The sequence below is a fragment of the Mustela erminea genome, chromosome X, assembly GCF_009829155.1.
Source record: "Mustela erminea isolate mMusErm1 chromosome X, mMusErm1.Pri, whole genome shotgun sequence".
NCBI lineage: Eukaryota > Metazoa > Chordata > Mammalia > Carnivora > Mustelidae > Mustela > Mustela erminea.
The window spans coordinates 88367794-88391641 of NC_045635.1; the positions used below are offsets into that span (position 1 = coordinate 88367794).

Below are 23848 nucleotides of genomic sequence, written 5' to 3' on the forward strand. Positions count from 1 at the left end.
AGAACTTAGTTATATGTTGGAACTTTTCAAGGCATCCTACGGACATTTCCTCTCCCAGTTTTGCTTTTTTAATATTTTGGATAGCTTCTGCTTTTTAAAATTTAAATCCAATTAGCCAACGTATAGTAGTACATCATTAGTTTTTTTTTATTGTGTTATGTTAGTCACCATAAAATACATCATTCATTTTTGATGCAGTGTTCCAAGATTCATTGTTTATGTACAACACCCAGTGCTCCATGCAATACGTGCCCTCCTTAATACCCACCACCAGGATCACCCATCCTCCCAACCCCCCTAAAACCCCCAGATAGTTTTTCATATAATGTTCAGTGTTCTTTAGTTACATATAAGACCCAGTGCTCATCGCATCACATGCCCTCCTTAATGCCCATCACCCAGTTACTTCATCCCGCCACTCACTTCCCTTTCCGCAACCCCCAGTTTGTTTCCTGGAGTCAAGAGTCTCATATGGTTTCTCTCCCTTCTTATTAGCCCCAACTAGTCACCTTGCATTTGGAAGCTGCAGTGGTAAACAACTGCTGCTGAGTGTTTTTTGTTTGTTTGCTTGTTTTTTTCTGATGCCTGTGGCCAGGCCAGTTTATAGAAAATGGATTCTAGTGAGAATAAATGAAGTCATTTCTGAGCATGGAACATTTTAGAGAGCTGCTGGATGGGTCAAATATTGATAATTCTTTGAGGATGGGAATGTTGGGGAGCTCCAAATCTTTCTGCCTCCCCACTAGGTGCCAGGCTGCTGTTTCACGGGTAACATAATTGCAGATCTGTTGGTTTTCCATGCTACCACAGATCTGGGGCCAAGGGGTTCAGAATTTAAAATACCACAAAGTTTATTGTTCATGATAAGATCTGACCATTTTTCCTGAATAAATATTCTTGGGATGACTGAAAGCCTTTCTATGATTCCCAGAGTTCTGAAAAGTTGATTTTGACAGTTTTTTTTTTTCCAGTGTTCTCATTGCATATTGTGGAGGAACAGATTTTCAGAGGTCCTTATTTCACCATTCCAGAAGTGCTACTCTAACTCATTTCTTCATCTCAGTAAGGGTTCCTTCTAGTTGTAGAATTTCCACTTGTATTTGTTTGTTTTCCATGTAGTTCCACCCTCCTCTGTTTTCTAGATTCCAAAATTATGCTGTCATGTACTTGCATTTTATGACGACTCCTTTCCTTCATTTGAGTATCTCTCTATGTTACTTTGAAAGTTAGTTGCCACAAATTCTATTTCTTGTTTAGACTTTGCTCTATTTGCTTTGTTGTTCACGTGTGCTTTCTGTACATGTTTTTCTTCACTGTATAGACTTTTAAAAAGTAACACTGAGTTACATGTCTGAATCGTAAAGTCATTCTACCTGCGAAAATTTCAAACATTATGAGAATACGAAAGTCCTGTTTTACCACCTGTCACCATCTTCATCCTTTCTGACTTCATATGTTACTCCATCATCAGGCAATGGTATAGACCTTTATTATGTGCATTTACATGTACTTGTGTATTCTAAGAAAAATATTTTTCTTTATACATGTTTGTGCATTTAAAACAAAAGATATAATTGAGTACTTATTTGTTTGCCGCCTTTTTTCCCACTTGATTTGCCTTTCCATTTGTTATAATTGTACAACCCCATTCATTCTAATTGATCCATGATATTCCACTTTCTGGGTAGACCACAGATTATTTACTCTTCCATGCTTTGATAGACACTTTCATGTCATGAAGGGATATTTTCTTGTTATTACAGAAGATAATGCAGTGAATAACCTTGAAAACATCTCCTTATGAGAATGAGACACTGTGTATATTTAGCACCAGTGAGGGTTCTTAATAGGAGATGAGAAAATCACCTACTTTACTCTCCTGGAAGTCATAATAGAGGTCTTAACATGGCAAAGAATGAAATGATTCTTGGCTTTTTAATATGAAACTTCATTCAGTAATTTACTACAGTAAAAGAGACTTGGAAATTCTTGCCCATGACTGGGTGACAGTAGGAATCAGTAATAATAAGTCATGGGAAATTCACAAAAATTAACAATAGACTCCTAAATAACTTAGGAACTGAAGTGAGGGGAAATCACATCAGTGATTAGAGAATATTCTGATAAGAATGCAAAGGAAAATACGAGCTATCAAAATTTATGGGGTACAAATAAAGGTAAGAGTAGTATTAAGTAAAATAGAGCATAGAAAAAGAATAGCAGGAATTAGTGACCGGAAGTTTTTTTTTTTTTTCTATAAACAAATTAAACAATGTTACAGACCTTTAGCTAGATTGACCAAGGAAAAATTGGAGGAAGAAGGGATATCATAATTGTTAAAGACAACAACAGACCCAAAGCAAGTCATTTATGCTAAGCAGCACATCATCAAACCAAGACTTAGAGTTTCAGCTCTCTCAGAAATGGAAACTCAAACCAGTGAATTAGGAATGACCTAATCAACACTAGTTAGGTAATCTGCCTACCATCCCCTGAAAGTAAGTGACCTTGCCACAGACAATTCACTTTTTCTTAGTCTAACTTCCTTGTTTCTGCTCCCTTCTGCCTGTAAAACTCTTTCTCTTTGTACAGTTGCTTGGAGCTCCTTTCTCTCTGCTAGTTTGAATGCTGCCTGATTCATGAGTCATTGAATAATGGCAATAAGGTCTTTAAAATTACTCAGCTGAATTTTATTTTTGAATACTACCCATGCTACAATTTTAAGAGAGGTTATAAGATAATCTTACAAAAAAGCATATGCCAACAAATTAGATAACCTATATGAAATGTACATATTACTGGAAAGACACAAAGCAATGAGATTGACTCAAAAAGAAATAGGAGTATGAACTGACTTAGAACAAGAGATTGACATTCTAATGAAACACACCTCCCCCTTCCCCACAACACACACACACACACACACACACACACACACACACTCTCACACACAGAAGCCCAGGACCGGATGGCTTCACTGGTCTATTCTATATTTTTAAAATATGAATTCAAATAATTAACATAGAGTGTATTATTAGGTTCAGAGGTGGAGTTCAGTGACTCATCAGTTCTATGTAACATCCAGTGCTCATTACAACACATGTCCTCCTTAATGTCAGTCACCATGTAGCCCCATCACCTCAATCCCCTCCCGTCCCGCAACCCTCAGTTTATTTCCTATGGTTAAGAGGTCTTCTCTACATTTAAAGGAGATTTAACATCAATGTTTTATTTTTTTTAAGATTTTATTTACTTTATTTGACAGACAGAGATTACAAGTAGGCAGAGAGGCAGGCAGAGAGAGAGAGGAGGAGGCAGACTCCCTGCTGAGCAGAGAGCCGATGCGGGGCTCGATCCCAGGACCCTGGGATCATGACCTGAGCCGAAGGCAGAGGCTTCAACCCACTGATTCACCCAGGCGCTCCCAACCTTTTTTTTTTTTAATTGTATTTTTAATCTTACATTCAACTTTATTTTTTCTGAGGTTGCTTATTTTTATTGTTTTTTTCATTTTTTTATTATGTTCAGTTAGTCACTCTATAGTACATCATTAGTTTTTGATGTAGTGTTCAATGATTCATTAGGTGTGTATAACACCCAGTACTCAATCTTTTAAAAACTCTCCCAAAATATAGATGAGGAAGAAACACTTCCCAACTCATATAATCAGTCCAGTAATACCCTGGCACTCATAGAGACAAAGTGATAACAAAAAGAAGAAAACAAGGGGCACCTGACTTTGGTTCAGTTCATGATCTCAGGGTCCTGGGGTGGAGCCCGGCATCGGGCTCTCTGGCTAGTGGGGAGTCTGCTGCTCCTTCTCCCTTTGGCCCTCCCCCTTGCTCATGCTTACTCTCCCTCTCTCTCTCTCTCCCTCCCTCTCAACTAAATAAATAAAATCTTTAAAATGATGGGGGAAAAAACCTCACATATCAAAATTCCTTACAAATATAGATACAAAAATTTTCAACAAAATATTAGCATTACTAATCCAGCAACATAAAAAAATAATAATTCTTTACCATGACTATGTGGACTTTATCCCAAGGATAAAGCATCACTTAAAATATAAAAATTAGTCATTATAATTGTTGGGATAATCAGTTATGCACAGTCTGTCAATCCATGATCCACTGCATAAAAATGGGCCTAGGGATTGTAGTCTAAAATGGTGGATCAGGAGGATCTTGAGCTCATCCCATCCCATCGACAACACTGAGAAAACAAGTACCTGTAGGTAACTAATTCTGTTAAATGACTGGAAGGCTGGTAGGAAAGATCTTCCACAGTTAGTCATAGAGAAAAGACCACATTATAATGGGTAGGACAGGTGGAGATGCGGTTGGAAACCAAACCCTTGGTGTGACTAACCACCAATGGGAAGGACATTACAAGTGCAGAAAAGTGAGAGGACAAGACCCCACGTCAAGCACTTCTGGCACTGGGGACCCTCACTAAGAAGACAAGTCCCCATTATGTCTGGCTTTGAAAGTCACTGGGGGTTAACTCCAAAGGCTTTAAAACTCAGTGGGGCTTAACTCAGAGAGAGTCCAAGGGTGACAGGCAACTGAACCCCGACCCTTAAAGAGCTAGCATACTATATAGCTCAAGACACAGCACAGAAGCAGTAGTTTGGAAAATGCCCAGAATATATGGTGAAGATTTACTGACAAATCTTAGAATGTGTGCCTGAGGGTTAGGGATTGGCAAACGATTTCCCTAGGAATGAAAGTGCTGGTGGGTGCCATTTTTCTTCCCTTCCCTCAGCCTAGATAGCCAGACACTTGCAGGAGCCAGTTCTAACACTCTCCATCTTCCTGGCTAACATGGCGTGCCCTGCCCTAACATTCCCCTGTGGACGTGTCCCACCCAACCCAACCTCCTCATCGGGCATCCCTCCAAAGTTGATCCCGCCCCTACCATACCTGGCAGGCAGCGCCAGCCAGGACCAGTGCCACACTAAGGTGACTCCTGCCTGGGGGAGGGGGTGAGCAAACCCCCGCACTCCAGTGCACTCATAGTTTTACAGCCGGACCTCTCAACAGCACAGGGAGCAAACCCTCAGCAGTGTACCCACAGCAGTCAAAGTGACTCATTGCAGCAAGTAGGACTGAAGGCAATCACAGCTCAAGCACAATAAAAGGGGGCATGCAGACCACACAGACGACAACCCTGGAGTTGCTAGTTCTGATGATTGGGGAGGGTGCGCTATAAGGGCAAAACAGGACCTCTTCCACATGAGGTCACTACTTTTGAGACGAGGAGACGTAGCTGATCTACTTAATACACAGAAAGAATCACAGCGAGTTAGGCAACATAAAGAAACAGAGGAATATGTCTGAAGTGAAAGAACAAGACAAAGTGACAGTAAAAGAGTTAAATAAAACAGAGATAAGCTATATGCCTGATAATCTTCAAAGTAGTGGTGATAAAAGACACTCAGTGTACTTGAGAAAAGAGTGGATGAACTCAGTGAGAACTTCAGAAAAGAGAGGGAAAACATCAAGAAAGAACCAGTCAGAACTGAAGAATTTAACAACTGAAATGAAAAATACACTAGGGGAAATCAACAGCTGATTAGAGGATGCAGAAGACTGGATCAACAATCTGGAAGACAGGGTAATGAAAAACAACCAAGCCAAACGGCAAAAAGAATAAAGAATAGTAAGAATGAGAATAACTCAAGGGAGCTCTACAAACTTAACTAAGCACAATAACATTTGTATTTTACAGATCCCAGAAGGGGAAGAGAGAAAGGAGAGGGCAAATGTTGTTTGAAGAAATAATAGCCAAAAATATCCCTAATCTGCTAAAGGAAAAATACATTTAGGTCCGGGAATCACAGAGAGCCCTAACAATGTGTCACCAAGACACATGATAATTAGAAAGGCAAAAAGCAATAAAGGGACATATAGGGAGAAATTTACAGCGATAAAATAGCAGTAAAGGACTTGAACACGGCACTTCATCCACGGATAGATCATCAGACAAAAAACTCAACAAGGAAACAGGGGCTTTGAATGGCACGTTAGATCAGATGATCTATACGTAGCATCCCATCACAAAACAGCAGAATACACATTATTTTCAAGTGGACATAAATCATTCACTAGGATAAATCGCATGTTAGGTCACAAGACAAGTTTCAATAAATTTAAGAAAGCTGAAATCATATCATGCATCTTTTCACTATGAAACTAGAAATCAATTATAAGAAAAAAAAACTGGAAAAAGCACAAACCCTTGGAGGCTAAACAATATGGTACTAAACAACACATGTGTCATCAAAGAAGTCAAAGCGAAAATTTAAAAATACATGAGGACAACTGAAAATGAAAGCACGATGATCTGAAATTTGGACGACACAGCAAGAGCAGTTCTAAGAAGGAAGTTTTTAGCAATATGGGCCTACTTCCCTACTTCAAGAAGCAAGAAAAATCTCAAATAAACAACCTAACCTTATACCTAAAGGAACTAGAAAAAGAAGAACGAGCAAAGGCCCAGGCTAGTAGAAGTGAGACAATAATACAGATTAGAATAGACCTAACTGAAATGGAGACTAAAAAATCAATAGAAAAGATCAATGAAACCAAGACCTGGTTCTTCAAAAAGATAATCGAAATTGGTAAACCTTTAGCCTGATGCATCCCAAAAAGAAGAGAGAAGAGTCAAATAAATAAAATAAAAAATGAAAGATGAAAAATAACAACCACCTCCACAGAGATGCAAAGAATTGTAAGAGAATAGTATGAAAGCTTATACGGCAACAAAGTGGACAACTTAGAGGAAATGGATGAATTCCTCGAAACACGCGATCCCCCAATACCGAATAAGAAAGAATTAGGGTATTTAAACAGACTGATTACTAGTTACAATATTGAATCAGTAATGACAACATTCTCAACATGAAAGTCCAGGACCAGATGGCTTCACAGGAAAATTCTACCAAACATTAAAAAAAAAAAAAAAGTCTTAATACTTATTCTTCTCAAGCTATTCCAGCAAAACTAGAAGAGAAAGGCAAACTTCCAAATTCATTTTATGAGGCCAACATTACTCTGATAACCAAAACCAGACAAAAACACTACAAATAAACAAACAGAAAAACCCAAAACTGTAGGCCAATATCTCTGATGAACATAGATGCAATAATCCACAACAAAATGTTAGCAAACCAATTCAACAGTACATTAAAAGAATCATTCACCATGATAAAGTGGGATATATTCCATGATAACATGGGTTGAAGCAAAGGGGGTACAATATTTGCAAATCAATCAATGTGATATGCCACATTAATAAGAGGAAGGATAAAAGTCATATAATCATCTCGACCGTTTGACAAAACAAATTTTCTTCCCACAAAGCAGGTCTACGGGGTACATAACTCAGCATAATAAAGGCCATATATGGAAAAACCCACAGCTAAAATCATTCTCAAGGGTGAACAACTGAGAGCTTTTCCTTTAGGACAAGGATGAAGACAAGGATGTCCATCCTCACCACTTTTATTCAACAGAGTACTGGAAGTCCTAGCTGCAGTAATCAGACAACAGAAAGAAATAAAAGGCAGCCAAGGCGGTGAGGTAGAAGTAAAACTTTCACTATAGGCAGATGATGTGTTACCCTATATAGAAAACCCTAATGACTCCACTAAAACAAGCAAGCAAGCAAACAAACAAACAAAAAACCCTACTAGAAATGATCAGTGAATTCAGTTAAATTTCAGGATACAAAACCAATGTGCAAAAATCTGTTGCATTTCTATACACTGATAATGAAGCAGCAGAAAGTGAAATTAAGGAAAAAATCCTACTTACGATTTACCAAAAATGATGATACCTAGGAATACAACTAACCAAATGAGGTGAAAGACCTGTACTCTGAAAGCTATAAATCAATGATGAAAGAAATTGAAAAGGACACAAACAAATGGAAAGACATTCCATGTTATGGGTTGGAATAAGAAATATTGCTAAAACGTCTGTACTACCCAAAGCAATCTACACACTTAATGCAATCCCTATCAAAATATCAACTGCATTTTTCATAGAATTAGGACAGAAAATCCTAAAGTTTATATAGATCTGCAAAAGACCTTGAGTAGCCAAAGCTATTCTCAAATAGAAAAGCAAAGCTAAGGATATCACAATTCCAGACTCCAAGTTATAAGACTGTAGTAAGCAAAGCGGTGTGGTACTGGCACAAGATAAGATATATAGATCAATGGAACAGGATGGAATACCCAGAAATAATCCTACAGTTATACGGTCAAGGAATCTACAAAGGAGGAAAGAATGCCTGATGGGAAAAAGACAGTCTCTTCAACAAATGGTGTTGTGAAAACTAATGTGCTACATGGAAAAAGAATGAAACTGAGCCATTTTCTCACACCATATACATAAAAAAACTGAAAACGGATTAAAGACAGAAATGTGAGACCTGAAGACATAAACTCTTACGAGAAAACACAGGCAGTAATCCCTTGGACATTAGTTTCAGTAATGTATTTATGGATCTCTCTCCTCAAACAAGGGAAACAAAAGCAAAAGTAAACTAATGGGACTACAGCTAAATAAAAAGCTTTTCAACAAAAAGCAGTATTGTAAATGGGAGAAGATATTTGCAAATGATTTATCCAATAAGCTGTTAATATCCAAAATATATATAAAAAAGTATATGACTGAACACCAAAAAAACAAACAATCCGACTTAGAAAAAAAAAAAATGGGCAGAGTACCTGGATAGTTATTGTTCCAAAGGAGACATACATATGGCTAGCAGAAACGTAAAAAGATGCTTGACATCATTCATCATCAGGGAAATGCAAATCAAACCTGCAATGATATATCACCTCACACCTGTCAGAATGGCTAGTAGAAAAAAAAAAAGACAAGAAATTGCAAGTGTTGGTGAGGATGAAGGAAAAGGGAACATTAGTGTGTTGTTAATGGAATGTAAATTGGTGCAACCTATTGGTGGCAGAAAATGGTATGGAGTTTCTTCTAAGAATTAAAAAAAAATGTAAATATCTTATAATCTGAGAATTCCACTACTCCGTGTTGACTTAAAACAAAAACACTAATTTGAAAAAATATATGTACCCGTGTCTTTATTGCAGCATTATTTACAATAGTGAAGATATGGAAGTGGTATAAATGTCCACTGATGAATGGATAAAGAAGATGTGAATTATAAATAATATATATGTGTGTGTATGTATATCTATATACATACACTGTTATACTATATATGTGATACATATAAAGGGATATTTTACACACATCACACACACACACACCCCCCACACAATAATAGCAACATGGACGGGACTGGAAGAGACTTTGCTGAGTGAAATAAGTCAAGCAGGGAGAGTCAGTTATCATATAATTTCACTTATTTGTGGAGCATAACAAAAAGCATGGAGGACATGGGGAGTTAGAGAGAAGGGGGTTGGGGTAAATTGGAAGGGGAGGTGAATCATGAGAGACTATGGACTCTGAAAAACAATCTGAGGGGTTTGAAGTGGTGGGGGGGGTGGAAGGTCGGGGTACCAGGTGGTGGGTATTATAGAGGGCACAGATTGCATGGAGCACTGGGTGTGGTGAAAAAATAATGATACTGTTATGGTGAAAATAAATAAATTTTAAAAAATTAAAAAAATAATATAAGTAATATATATATAAATATATATGTAATAAATAATATATATGTGTGTGTGTATATATATATATATACATACATACACTCTTATATATGTGATATATATAAAGAGAGATTTTACACACACCACACACACACACACATACACATATAATGTAGATAATAGAATATTACCCAGCCACAAATAAGAATGAGATCTTGCCTTTTGGCATAACACGGGTGGATGTACTGTGTTTGGTTAAGTGAAATAAGTCAGAGAGTGATGGACATACACCATATGATTTCACTTATATGTGAAACCTAAACAAACAAACAAAAACCACTCTAAATACAGGGAATGAATTGACGGTTGTCAGAGAAGAGGTGCCTGGGGGGATGGGTAAAGTAAATGAAAAGGATTAAGAATTATAAACTTTCAGTTATTAAATAAGTAATTCATGGAGATATAAAGTACAGCATAGGGAATACAGTCAATAATATTGTGATGGTGTATGCTGACAGATGGTGACTACACTTATTGTGGTGAACATTGAATAAGGTATAGAATATATATAATATATATCTACCTGAATGTAATATAACACTGTATGTTAATTATATTTCAGTTAAAAAAAAAAAGAATAGGCTTTGGCCCTGGAATAGTGCCTTGATGGGAGATAAATGACTCTCACAGACTGTGCTGGGTTTATCAATTTGTGAGGGAATATCTTTTCTTGCTCTGGACTTAATGTATACTCTATGGCTCTGCTAATATGCTGCATCAGTGGCCCTCAGCCACACCCCCAGCTATCTGTATTTCAGACTCCGTGATGGAGGGGTTCCTTCCCCTACAGCACAAAGTAATATGCATGCAGTCACAGTGCCCGATTGGGCTGTGGAATTAATTCACTATGTATTACAAGGGGTTGTATCTTATGCACACTATCTCCCCTCTTGCTCTAAGTAAGTGTTGTGGATGTAAGCCTGGGGTATGTGTATTATCTGTCCCCAGTTACCTTGAATCACACAGTGGTTTCTTCCCCACATGGCACTTACCTGATTTTTAACCTTGGCCACACTCATGTTATATTCTATCTTGCAGTATAGCCTAAGCACTCAGTTAACAGTAAACAAGTAATATAGCATATTCATAGAGTAAATAATAAAAGCCGTGTAATTATCTCAACAAATACAGAAAAAATATTTCCCAAAAATCCTCCAGTTTTTTTTATAATAAACACACTCATCAACGGAATAGAAGGGAAATCCCTTAACTGTTAAAGTGTTTCTGTGAAATCCCCAAAGCTATTATTATATTTAATGGTGAAAGACTAAAACTTTTCCTCTAAATTCAGGAACAGACAATGATGTCTGCTTTTACTACTTCTATTCAACATTATGCTGAAGGTTCTAGCCAGGCCAATTAGACAAGAATAAGAAAGAAAGCTTTGCAGACTGGAAAAGAAGAAGTAAAATTATTTCTCTTTTGCAGAAGGCATAATTTTATATGTGGCATTCCCTAAAGAATCTATACAAAAATTTATTAGAGCTAATAAATCAATTCATCCAGGTTGCACATAAATTAAATGTACAGTAATATAAAAGAACAAAATACTTAGGAATGAATTTAACAACACAATGTCCATCAGCTGATGAAGAGATAAGGAAAATGTGGTGTATTTATATGGTGGGATATTATTCAACCACAAAAAGAAGTAGTGATAAATACTACAATGTGTATGGGCTATGGAAATATTTGGCCAAGTGAAAGAAACTAGCCATGAAATGTCATGTATTGTATGCTTCAATTTATATGAAATAACCTGAAAAATAAATTAATGGAGACAGAAAACATACTAGTGGTTGCCTGGGTTTGAGTCTGGGGTTGGGAATGGGAATTGCCTGTAAATGGGAACAGAGTATTAGTTTTGAGTATTAGTATTGTATTAGAGTATTAGTATTGAGTTATTGGAAATGTTCTAAGCTTGAATAGCTTATATAGATTGTGATAATGGTTTCATAACTGTGTAACTTTATATAGTTATTGTGTAACTTTAATATAGTTATTGGATTGCACATTTAAAACAGGTTAATGTTAGATTAATTATACCTCAATAAATATGTTAAATGATCTCTACTAATAGTGTTTTTTATGCTGTTGTTGTACGAAGTGGTCTATAGGAGTCAATTGGAGATTTGGTGTAAGGAAAATTTCACTTTCCTGTATTACTCAGACTCTGCTTCCTCATTAGTCATCTCAAAGTTCAGACTCTAACGTATTCTGTTTTATCTCTTTCATTTATTTTTTTTTAATTTATTTATTTTCAGAAAAACAGTATTCATTATTTTTTCACCACACCCAGTGCTCCATGCAATCCGTGCCCTCTATAATACCCACCACCTGGTTCCCCAACCTCCCACACCCCCGCCACTTCAAACCCCTCAGATCGTTTTTCAGAGTCCATAGTCTCTCATGATTCACCTCCCCTTCCAATTTACCCCAACTCCCTTCTCCTCTCTAACACCCCTTGTCCTCCATGATATTTGTTATGCTCCACAAATAAGTGAAACCATATGATAATTGACTCTCCCTGCTTGACTTATTTCACTCAGCATAATCTCTTCCAGTCCCGTCCATGTTGCTACAAAAGTTGGGTAGTCATCCTTTCTGATGGAGGCATAATACTCCATAGTGTATATGGACCACATCTTCCTTATCCATTCGTCCGTTGAAGGGCATCTTGGTTCTTTCCACAGTTTGGCGACCGTGGCCATTGCTGCTATAAACATTGGGGTACAGATGGCTCTTCTTTTCACAACATCTGTATCTTTGGGGTAAATACCCAGGAGTGCAATTGCAGGGTCATAGGGAAGTTCTATTTTTAATTTCTTGAGGAATCTCCACACTGTTCTCCAAAGAGGCTGCACCAACTTGCATTCCCACCAACAGTGGAAGAGGGTTCCCCTTTCTCCACATCCTCTCCAACACATGTTGTTTCCTGTTTTGTTAATTTTGGCCATTCTAACTGGTGTAAGGTGATAGCTCATTTAGTTTTAGAATTGTGAGTCAAGTGTGAGCCACTTAGCTGTGATACAAAACTATGATTTTGATGATATATTTAAGGTACTACAGAAATAATATCTTAATCTTGTGTACCATACCATCTGCAGCTCTTGATAATTTGCACTGGATTTGGGGACTATTTGAGATTCCTTTCAGCACAAGCACCTGTTATTTCATGTTCTAAGGTAGTCCTGAAAAGGTATTGAAACAGGTTTGGTTTGTCTGCTGGGAAAGCTAGAATGATTATCTTTTTTGTCCTCTTCAACCCATTTGTTATTTTTTTTACTCCAATGGTTATTGTTTGAAAATTGCTTTATAAATGTTATTATTTATTCATTTATTTATTTGATTCTGAGGATAAAGTTGTATGTCTCATTTTCCATAAAAAGCTAATGTCAAGCTGATTGTTATACTAATATTCTTGCTAAATAACAACTGGGTAAGGTTATTTAATAGCTGAAGGTACAAATAGTTTTTAGAAATATTTACAGACAGGAGAGGTGGCATACCTACATCCATACCAAACCTACTGGGGAGTCTACCATCACTGTGACTGTGTGTATGTATGTAGTATATCTCTGTATGTTTGGAAGGTGATATATTTTATTAAAGAAGCTATGTTTGAGAATTCTGTTATGTGGGATAAATTTTTATCTCCCTGTGAGTGGAGCTAGAAGTAGCTGAATCACCAGCTATCCATTCACGTCCCTTGTTTCTGTGTCCTAAACTAGCCTGACATCTGTATAGGAAAACCCTAGCTAATCTTTGATACTTTCAAATGGCTTCTGTGGATGGACATAGAATAAAATTTGGAAGATCAAAAAAAAAAAAGAAGAATTGGGTTTTTCAGTTTTTAAGAAACCTGAGATTAATTTCATGAATTTATAAATTTTTATAATATTTTTAAAATTTCAGCATTATGTATTAAAAATTCCCCTGCCAAAATGGATATTACTTATTGGAAAAAAAGTTGAAACTTTAGTGAAGTCCTAAAATCTCTCTAAATTTTTCATATATTGACTACCCAAACAGTTAATTATCAAAATTTCCTTTTAGTTATAGAAGGCAATTATAATACTTACGTCATACCAGTAAGGTGCCAGATTAGCCCAAATACATTTATTACAGAGGAACATTATAAACTTTCCTTTTATTCCAATAAAGAAGTATCCTTTATTTTTGTTTCTCAGAAATTTCAAATGTCTTGGGCGCCTGGGTGGCTCAGTCATTAAGTGTCTGCCTTCAGTTCAGGTCATGATCCTGGGGTCCTAGGTTCAAATCCCGCATCGGGCTCCCTGCTCAGTGAGGAGACCTCTTCTCCCACTCCTACTCCCCCTGCTTGTGTTCCCTCTCTTGCTCGTGCCCTCTCTCTGTCAAATAAATGAATAAAAAGCTTTAATAAAAAAAAAACACAAAAATTCAAATGCCTTGAAATTTTCCCAGGCTACATCATAGAAGCTCCAAGGTAACAGCTTGAAACTTCAGTGGGGGAATTTGAAATAAAAGAGAGAGTCAATTATCCTATGGTTTCACTTATTTGTGGAGCATAACAAATAGCATGGAGGACATGGGGAGTTAGAGAGGAGAAGGGAGTTGGGGGAAATTGGAAGGGGAGGTGAACCATGAGAGACTATGGACTCTGAAAAACAATTTGAGGGTTTTGAAGGGGTGGGGGGTGGGAGGTTGGGGTACCAGGTGGTGGGTATTATAGAGGGCATGGATTGCATGGAGCACTGGGTGTGGTGCAAAAATAATGAATACTGTTATGCTGAAAAAAAAATAAAGAAACTAGTTAGTATAAAAAAAAAAGTGAAGAAAAAATTATTTCCCCAAGGGTCTTGGTGTTCATGGGGATCATTTTAAGAAATAAACCCTTATTTAGAGAGACCTCCATAGCTAAGATTTCCTTTCCTTTGGGTATATGTTAACTAACCACCTTAGGAGGGATTATTAGAGTATACCTTCCAAATTAATACTTTTGTAAGGCATGCCCATTTACTGGATAATGGAAAACTATTTTTTCTTCAGTGATTTTACCCTAAAAGAAATGGTGGGAAACAAATCATTATTTTTGTTAACATTAAATTGTTGGGAATTAAAAACTCTTTATTTTGACATTTATTTCTTAATGATCTTTAGAAAACTTTAACTTGCTGGACATAGATTTATAAAGATTAACAATTATTCTTTATGTCAATTTTATTGTGGACAGGAAAAGATTACCTTGGCAAGCCTGGGTTGTTCAGATGATGCACATTTCAAAGAAGTACCTGTCTTGTGGACTGGCCCTTAACAGGATCCTGGGGGATAACCTCTGAGTTCTTGGAATATTCTACCTGACGAGTTTACTTTTGTATGTCTGAGTCCTTGGGCTATGCTGTACTTATTTGAATAGTTAAATTTATTCTAACAAGGTGATTTATTCTGAATGCCTGTTTCTGTTCTGGGGGATGGACTGAAATCTGAGTACCCGTGGTTAGTCACACAGACATTGCATACCTGTGTGACTGACCTCCAATAAAAGCCTCCAAGGCTAGAGTGAGTTTCCTGGGTTGGCACACATTATTTCTGGTAGAGCTAGGTGTGTCTCTGTGTGATTTCCCTGAGAAGGGACCCTTGGAAGCTTGTACCTGATTTCTCCTGTACTTTCCCCCATGTGTCTTTCCCTTTGCTGATTGTAACCTATTTCTTTCACTGTAGGAAACTATAACCACAAGTACAAGGACTTTTCTGAGTTCTTTTAAAATTAAAGTATAATTAACCTACCGGGTTAACTATGTTTCAAGTGTATGATATCATTATTCAACAAGTCTACACTTTTTTGAGTTCTTTGACTCCTTCTAACAAATCGTGAAGCTTGAGGGTGGTCTTGATGATGTCTAGCAGAGTTGGCATCAGAAGTGGGATTAACTAGAATGAGCCTGATTCTCTGAAACATGGTAGTGTTATTTTTTGGGAAAAAGGAAGGATAAGGGGGTGGTGGATGACAGTTCTTTGATGACTGAAGACCTGTTGAATTACCCATTGCATGGAATAGCAGCTGTGCTTTACTCAGTCCTTGAATACATAAGGGAAAAAATTGTTCTGAAACAAAAGATAACATCTCGAAGATGTATGGTCACCAAGAAGGTCTTCCATGTGTGATGGGAGGGCAAACTCTCAAAACTACTAAAACCAGTGGGTATATTGTTACAGAATTGTCTCCTTCTGTGGATCGATATGAGCAACTTCCTGAAGATCCTTAAATAAAAGAGGATTGTATTCATTACTAAACTAGGAGTCTCCTCAGTGTTGAATGCTACAAAATGAGAGTATGTTTGGGTTGAGGTAGGACCTACAGCTTACTATTGAACAGTTGGTGTATATGATCTAAACATGTGGCAGTTTCTTCCTGAGAGGAGACCTAGCCTTGTGGGCTGGATAAAAGCCACTGCAGTTTGTTTTCCCTGAGAAGGTGAATGCCCTTTCTCCTACCTGAAAAGCCAACTGGAATTCTCAAGATGAAGCAACTGATATGTTGCATATGTGATATGCTTGATTGGCTTTACAATGATTGGGTTGTTCATCGACTTAATGTACCTCTTACCTAGACCATGATAAATGCTGTGATTTGTGGATACTCTTTTGCATTGTCACCCCATGTAATTTTGTTGTTGCAAAACCAAGCATGTTCCAAGAAGTTGTATCAGATTTGTTATCTTGGATTACCTTTATGGGTCTCACAGATGCTAAGAAAATTAGAGTGATTCACAAGAGAATAGGGAAAGAAAAAGTTGGTAGTCAAGGGACTCATGCCAGCACACTGGAACTCTTTAAATAGTTATTAAGGATAGGGATGAATAAAGTAGGTTTGATTATCACTGTGATAATGGGAGAATATGAGAATACCATGGTTTTTAGGAGTAAGGTCAATGTTTGGATGGAAGCTGAATATTTGAACAGACTCTGTGTAAAGTAGTTGCATTTCCTTTTCCTCCATGTGTTATTGATTTTATTTATTTACTTTTTAATTTTTTAAATTTTAAACCAATATTTGTACCCAAAATATATAAAAACCTTATACAACTTAATATAAACAAGCCGCAAATACTCCCACTTAAAAATAGGCAAATGACATGAACGGACGGTTCTCAAAAGACCTACAGATGTCCAGCAGACACATGAAAAGATGCTCAACATCATTCATCATCAGGGAATTGCAAATGAAATATACAATGAGGTATCAACTTATACCTGTCAGAATGGTTAAAATCAGAAACAAAAGAAATGACAGATGTTGGCAAGGATGTAGAGAAAAAAGAACGCTCTTGCACTGTTGGGAATGTAAACTGGTGTAGTCACTGTGAATGACAATATGGAGGCTCCTTAAAAGGTAGAAAATAGAACTACATTTTGTTTCAGTAATCACACTACTGGGTATTTTCCAAAGAATATGAAAACACTAATTCAAAGGGATACATGTACCCCTATGTTTACAGTAGCATTATTTACAATAGCCAAGATTTGGAAGCAGCCCAAGTGCCCATTGATTGGTGAATAAAGACATGGTACCTACACACACACACACACACACACACACACACACCCCAGAATATTATTCAGCCATAAAATAATGAAATCTTGCCATTTGCAGTGAAATAGATGGAACTAGAATGTATAATGTTAAGTTCGTAAGTCGGTCAAAGACAGACAAATACCTTATGATTCCACTCATATGTGAAATTTAAGAAATAAAGCAAAGGAGCAAAGGGGGAAAAAAAGAGAGAAACAAAAACAAGAAATGGACTCTTAACTATTGAAAACAAACTGGTAGGTACCAGAGGGGAGGTGGGTGGGGAGGTGTGTGAAATAGGTGATTGGGATTAACTAGTGCACTTATGATTATGCACTGAATAATGTTTAGATTTGTTGAATAACTATACTGTATTCCTGAAATCAAAATAACACTGTATATTAACTTTACTGAAATTAAAATTTAAAAAAGAATGAAATACATTAATAAAAAGTAACTTTTCATAAAATATGATATGTATTAGAACAATATACATGATTCTTAAAAAACATCTCTAAATTAGTTGACAAATATGGGTATTTTTAAGTAGCAATAATTAATATGATACAAATTAAGTGACTTGGTAGAATGGAGTTTTATATTTCTAAATGGTTCACAGCTCTTTCTCTGAAGAATCAAGTGGCTCTATGCGAGCCTTTGCCTTCCAAAATTTTCTTCCAGAATATTTGGCAACTTCTGGGCACCACATACAAGGATTTACTTGCCCTTGATATTATGATAGTTTTCTTGGGAGTTTATGCAGCAAGCTCTTTTTTTTTTTCCCAAATCCCTTTGACTTAATCTATCTCGTAATGAGCTAAAGAAAAAGTTGGATTTCTTTAGTTTACTTAGCTTTCATCCCATTGCTTGGCTCAGAGGGACATCCTTTACAAGTTTCTACATTCATATCAAGGGTTATTTAGAACTTATTTCCTAAAAGTTCAAGTGGAATACTTAGCATACATGATGAAATAAGGGGGTTTAATGCAAATTATAATAAATTTCAAAGGACTGAAGTCCTACAATGTATTTCCCCTCCATGGTTATTGAAAGCTAGAAATTCAGCACATATCTATTGGAAGAGGAAAACAAAGGGAAGTTCACTACTCTGCCAGAGTATATGCTGGTTTAGTATCCTTATAAAATATATATGTGTAGAAAATCATAGTCTTAAAGTATACTTAGAATACTGCATTATTCAAACCAAAACCTACTTTAACAAAATGTCTATAATTAAAAGTAGCTGATGAGGGGTGCCTGGGTGGCTCAGTGGGTTAAGCCTCTGCCTTCAGCTCGGGTTGTGGTCCCAGGATCCTGGGATCAAGCCCTGCATGGGGCTCTCTGCTTGGCGGGGAGCCTGCTTTTCCCTCTCTCTGCCTGCCTCTCTGCCTACTTGTAATCTCTGTCAAATAAATAAAATAAGTTTAAAAAAATAAAATAAAAGTAGCTGATGAAATGAAATCCAAAGTTATGACAAGGGAGACTCACTGTGACTTGAAGCTGTGTTGCTTAGAGAACTTAAAAAAGCATGTGACCTTAAAGACATTTAAGGAAAAGTTAGGAGGTATCCTCTCTTCATTCTTTACCATGATTCTAATTGAGGATGGGTCTGAAATTAGTGTTTCTAAATATTTCAGGAAAAGTCCATAGAAGTTCTAAAAGGATTTTTAAGAATGTCTCTCTCTCTTTCTGCGTCAGTGAGTTGTAGTGTTCAACAGAATTCCTGATAGATACAGTCCGAGTGTTCCCACTCCAGTTTACCTCTCCACAGATGTCTTCTGCCCCCAAAGAGATCCAGAATATAATCTTACATCTCAGGCTGATTGCATGGGTGTTAAGAGTGTTCTGGTAGATATTTAGTTCACTTTAGGGGATCCATTGAAACAGGGTCTCCTACTTCTCTGCCATCTTGCCCCTCCTCCCCCTCAACAGACTTTCCTAGTAGCACAAAAACAAAGGCAAGTCCATACACTCATTCAGATGTCAGAAGAATGGGAGGTGGACTATTAGGTCACCCTTAGCCAGAGCTTCTGCAGGCTTTTTACCATATGCTGATCATCAATGTGAGTCAGGTGGACTTTTGTAAAAGAATCCTGTTTGGTGGCCAGGACCTTTTTTGGGCATTGCTTCCTAAGTGGAATCTACAACAGATAAGGGAGTAGGGGAGGTAATACAGGGGAGCTACTCATCTCAGCTTGAAAGGAGCTGTTGAAGACCATATATGCATTCAAGAAGCCCATGGGATTCTCTAGCTGTGGGTAGTGGCTAATGTGGTCATCCAGAATTGACATCATGGATTATGGCATTATTTTATTGTACAGCTTCAAAAACTCTGGATATAGATTGACAGGATCCAATGACCCATAAATAAAATGAAAGGGACCAGTTACAGAAGCAAGAGCTCTCATCCAGTATCTTCTGAGCATCTTCTTCTGGTTGATGTACTGTTAGAGACTGTTGATAACGAAGTTTTCCCATCATTGTATCCCTGCCCACATATCCCATAGCTCATTCTCAGAGGGTTGGGTGTATAGCCTAAAGACTGGGATGAGACCTTGGGAGAAGACAGAAAAGTTCAATTGTGTGAGGATGGGTGACAGGATGACTCCTTCTTTGAGAAGTTTTGGAGGAGAAGATAGTGAGTCTCAGAAAATAACTTCCATCTGACAGAGACTCTTTATGGTAAGCTAAAAAGATCCATTCTTCTGGAACATGTAAGAGCAGCTCCTGAGCAGCAAAGCTCCATAATCATGAGACAAAAAGTTGGTCTTGTGGTTCTGGAGCCCCAGATACCCCAAAAGTGCCTCCTCAAATATGGAATACTGATATGGTCTTGGTTTGTCACTGAAGCCAATGCCCAAGAAATCAAAGGCAATCATTTAATGAAACCACAGGGTCAGACCTTCCCAAATCTTGTGCCAATCATAGCTGGATATTGGAAAGCCATGTCATAGCACAACTATCTCAGGACTTCCAACCACACCTGTAGTCCTGGAAGAAGACTAATAGTCCCTTGTAGGTAAAAAACTTGCCTGACAACTTCCATGACTGAAGAACAGGAGAAAAGGGGGTGGGGTTGGATATGCAGATAGGCAGCAAGTAGAGGCACAGCCCATAGCCCCACCTGAGCCCAAAACTCCCCTTTGTCCTATTATCATTTCTATTTGCATCTCAAATCATCTTTTATCTTCCTAAATAAAATTTCCAAGATGTGCCTTTAATATGGTGTCAGAAGAAACACTACAAGTTATGACTTTTCTCATGTGTTTATATTTCAGAGTTAAGATCTTAAAGGAGGCAGAACTGAAATAGTATTCAGTGTACAGGGTTAATCAGGATTAATAGCTGAAGAAGGGATCAGACATATATTAATCAACCTTTCTTGATCAACATTGGATGTTGCTATCAAAGGAAGTCCCTGAGCTTGGGCGTATAGGCTTTCTGTAGCTGAGGTAATGACTGAAAAGGTTAATGGGTGACATTTGCCAGCTGACTGCACACTAAGCAGATGAAGAAGAGAGTCTGTCTTTGGGAGGGGATTCTGGGTGATCCATATTCATGTCTATCATAGGTTCACTATCAAATGATACTCTGGCCAGGTAGACAACAGTAAGTTGACAGTTGTTTTCTCTCAGCACTTGTTTCTGGCTTCCATTTCTTGATGAAAAGAGGGATGTGGTCACACTATTTGGTTTTCCCTTTTTAGGCATCATGCCCTTTGTTTGCTATTATGCTCTCTATTCTTACATCATAGCTCCACTACAATGTGTTTACATGTGCTTCCTGAATCCAAGATGTCCTGGCTTCCCTAAATTCGGGGCTATTACCAGAAATTTTCATTTGACTATTATTTTTCCAAAATTCACCCATGTTTGTGCTTTTGGAATGCCTATGAGATGTACTTAATAATTACTTATTCCATTCCTTAAGTTTCTTTGCCTCTCATCTTCTTTTTCTTTTTATCTTTCTGTGAGGTGTTCTGTATTATTTCTTCCACTTGTCTTCTAGTTCACCAATTCTCTATCCAGGTATGTCTCCTTCATTGTATAAAATTTCTTTAATCTTTTGTTCTAGTGGTTACAATGATTTTAGTCTAGAAAACTCATTTAGCACATGTTTGATACTGAGCTTCTTCTTATATGTTCTGTCATGTGTACACACACACACACACACACATACACACACACATTTATTTTTTATGTTGGCATTTGGTAATAATTCTGTGGCGGTTTCCATTCTGATTTCTTGTTTGATTTTGCTGATGGGGGCTTGTTTGTAGATTATGTTCTTATATTGAGGGAGTTTATCTCCAGGAATCTTTCAAAAGCTTTAATTAATATTAAGCTCCTCCAGAAAAGATTATTGTACATTTGCCATTTGATTAGGTTGCCTCCAGGAATTATTTGGGTCATGCTGATAGTGTTAATTTGAACCCCAGGGCTACACTAGAACACTCCTGTGATGGAAAATTCTCAGACTTTTTTCCCTTCACTTGGAGCTAAGAACTGGGAATAGAATTTTCTTTGGCATCTCCTATTCCCATTGGAAAAAAGTAAAGTTTTCACATAGAATGTAGTCATTCAAGCACCAAATCATGCAAAGCTAAGTATTTAATGTGATAGGTCTTCTTTTGTCAGGGCAGTGTGGCTAGAGGTAAAAAAAAAAAAAAAAAACAGAAAACGAACAAACAAAAAACCCAAAATCAAAATCAAAAACAAAACAAAAACACCCTGAACATTCAAATAGCCTAAGTTAAAATACATGGCCAGCATCAAGGAAAGTCATTTTAATACTATTAATTTATGTAACTCTTCTCTGACTTAATTGAAGTGACAGATTTCCACTTGCAGATCTGGACTCATAGGATCTTTTCATCATGATTAAAAGCAAACAACTAATCAAACAAAGAAGCAAACAGCAAGTAATATGTAATACCAGATTTCCTCCTCCATTTTTGAGACTGAGTACCTAGTAAGACTCTTACTAGTTCAACCTGACACACCTGAGTGTGCACCGGGCCCAGGGCTGTAAGTCAGTAGTTACACGTCCCTGATTGGCTAAGTCAGAGCTGAGTGTGGCTTGAGTTGCTTTGACAGGTTGCCTCAATTATCCTCATGATGCAATGTGCTAGTCATTGAAGTTTGCATTATCCACAGGAAAGATTACAGACTTGGAAGGAATAGAATCAGATAAATCTGGGCAACTTATAATAGGAAGTTCAGTTACTAAGGAGCCTGTAATGGGATGCACTTTTAGATTTAGCAATTTCTGTACTGAGTTTGGACTCTCCTTCAGTTTTTTAATGAATTCTGTAACGAGTTGTAATATTGAGTAAGTTTAAGTAGCGTATGTTTGACTTAATACTATTTCCCCAGAATTGTTGCTTATAATTCATTATTTAAGCAATAAATCTATTTCTCTAAATTAATCTTTACTCTTAACCACACCATTAGAGAATGGATGCTCACCAGATATCCTTTGTCATTAATCACCTTCTGAAGTGAACAATCAGATGTACTCACTTCTTCTTCTTGTCTTCAACATCAACACCCATTTTTCTTTGTTATACCTTGAATTTCATATCTGTCACTCACCCTTGCAGTCTCAGTCTTAATAAGTCTATATGGTGTATATACAACATTGTTTTACTCATGTTCCTATCTGATTTCTGAAATCATGGATTTAAAAATTTTTCGATTTTTGTAGATTTTCTGGATTTGTCTCTTTGGTTGAAAATAATATCCTTCACAGCAGCATTTACTAATTATTTTAAAAGTACAAATGCCATTCTTAAAATATTGGCCAAATATTGGTGTCTAAAGGAACTGCTAATTCATTTCTAAGGATTGAAATTAAGTATCTCAGTTTTCACAGTGATAAGAAGATAGAAAAATTAAAATACAATAAAATTAGGCAGCATTCAAAGAGCCTTGAGTAAGAGAACGGTGAATGAAGTCACCTTAGTTTTCTAATGGGAGAACATATAATTGGTATCATGGAAGAGGTAGCATAATTGCCCATGTATAGCTCTGGTTTCATATCTCAGGTGGGTTGAATCATGCAGCCCCAACTTTGTATCATGTAATCCTGACTCCCAGTACCTCAGATAGGATCATAATTGGAGACAGAGTCCCTAATGAGACAATCAAATTAAAATATATTCTTTAACATTGACCCTAATCCAAATGACTTTTTTCTGTATAAACAGGGAAAATATGAAAACTGAGACATGCATATAAAGAACATAATTTGAAAAAATAATGGGAGAGGTCAACTGTGTAAGAGTTTAGGGGATAGGCCAGGAATACATCCTTCCCTTACACATCTCAGCAGAAATCAACATGACCCACAACTACTGATTTGGACTTCTAGCCTCAGAAATGTATGACAATACATTTTTGTTCTTTAAATTCCCCAGTGTGTGGCACTTTGTATGATAAGAGAACACACTAACACAGATTTGGGTTCTGGCAGTAGAGTGAAATTGTAACAAAGAATTAACAATGTGGAAGTGGGTTTGAAGTTGGTAATGAGTAAAGGTGGCAGAATTTTGAGGTATATGACAGAACAAGTCAAGATTTCTTAAGGGA

General features: G+C 37.1%; 1 pseudogene; it reads right to left on the reverse strand.

Moving 5' to 3' along the window:
• Positions 1-19399: 19399 nt before the first annotated feature.
• On the reverse strand, positions 19400-20968 carry LOC116582321 (annotated as a pseudogene).
• Positions 20969-23848: the final 2880 nt, after the last annotated feature.